This window comes from Podarcis gaigeae (assembly GCF_964106915.1).
Source record: "Podarcis gaigeae genome assembly, chromosome: 6".
NCBI classification, from domain to species: domain Eukaryota; kingdom Metazoa; phylum Chordata; class Lepidosauria; order Squamata; family Lacertidae; genus Podarcis; species Podarcis gaigeae.
In genome coordinates this window covers 70,105,613-70,107,155 of record NC_139682.1, presented here as the reverse complement: position 1 = coordinate 70,107,155, position 1,543 = coordinate 70,105,613, and positions in this window count along the sequence as shown.

Here is a 1,543-nt window from a genome sequence, read left to right as displayed (position 1 = left end):
TTCAAGGGCACTTTGCCAGCCTTGATGGAGCAGAAATCTTGAGGAGAAATGAGCACTGCAGATCTTGTGTCCCTCAAGACAGCACAGTTGGAGGGGGAATCACTCGCTGCCAGAGCCATCTTTTCTATTGGGCTTGCTGGCGCATTGCGCCAGGGTGGTCTGGGAAATGGGGGGGGGGCGCCAGAGGGATCTTTGACCCACGGTGTCGGATATGCTTAAGACGGCCCTGCTCGCTGCAGCCATAGGAGTCCGAAATATACTCGGAGTCGAGTGTGGATTTCATGCTCTTTATTCAGCTCATAGTAGTGAGGAATGAAAGTTCCCCCAAAATATCTGCTTTAGATACATTATTTACACAATGGGCCACACGTGATTGGCTAATTCCTGGGTACTCCTGTAGGCCAATCAGGTTGCGGATTTACTTCCACCTGGAGCTGGATTGGATGGCTCTTGCGGACCAATCATACTGCTGCATTGTTCTAGGACCAATCAGACTGCTGCATTCTGATTCCTATTGTTCTAGGACCAATCAGACTGCTGCATTTTGGATCCTATTGTTCTAGGACCAATCAGACTGCTGCATTTGGATCCTATTCAACTCAGTACATAACAGAGTCAATGGCTGCCAAGGGATGGAGTGTTGTTTTTATTGCGACAACGTCTTCTGGAGGAGAGTGGCCTGCAAGCTATTGGCTAGCCTAGAAAGGGGGCCTCATATTATCTGCTCTGTGACTCTAGCAATGTCTGCAGTGATAAACATAGGCCAGGCGAGTTTGGGAGTTCAACTTCTTGTGGCTTCTGCAGTACCTGCATTTGGCCTCTCCACACCCTGTGGAATGAGAGGGCAGCCCCTTCTCTAGTTGCTTTGGGGGCAAGCTTGCCAGAGGATGGTGCTGCTTTGTGGGCTGCAGTGAGGTTTCGAATTCACAAGAAACCCACACCCTTTCCTTTTAACTTTCTAACCAAGAAAATTACGGGGGGGGGCAGGGGGAGAAAGAGATGAACTGGCTTAATATATCATTAGGATGGGGAAAGCAACTTCATAAAAATTAGAGCCAAATTTGAAATTACAAACCTTCTTCAGCTTTGCTGAGTTAAATTTTTTTTTGGGGGGGGGGGGGGGTTCCACGTTCTGGTTCTACAAGACGGTAAAAGGGAACATATATTTCCCTTCTTCCTCCATAGTTAAGAAATGGATGTAAAAGAACGTAAAAATAGATTGGCTGGATCAGACCAAAGGCCTATATAATTCTGCATTCTTTTCTCACAATGGCCAACCAGATGCCAATGGGAAGATGACAAGCAGAAAATGAGAACAGCAGCACTGTCCTGCTCATGTCCCCCAGTTATTCAGCAGGAAGCTGCCCTGTCTCCTGAGTGAAGATGCAAAATATTAAAACCTTTCCTCATAGGAGAGTTGACCCAGCTTCATTTGGCTTGCCTTTTTCCAAACCTTTCCCAACTCTAACGTTTACTTTTTGGCATTCAGAACGGTTTACCGTATTCCAAGTGTGTTCACATCATAGAATTCTATAAATATCAT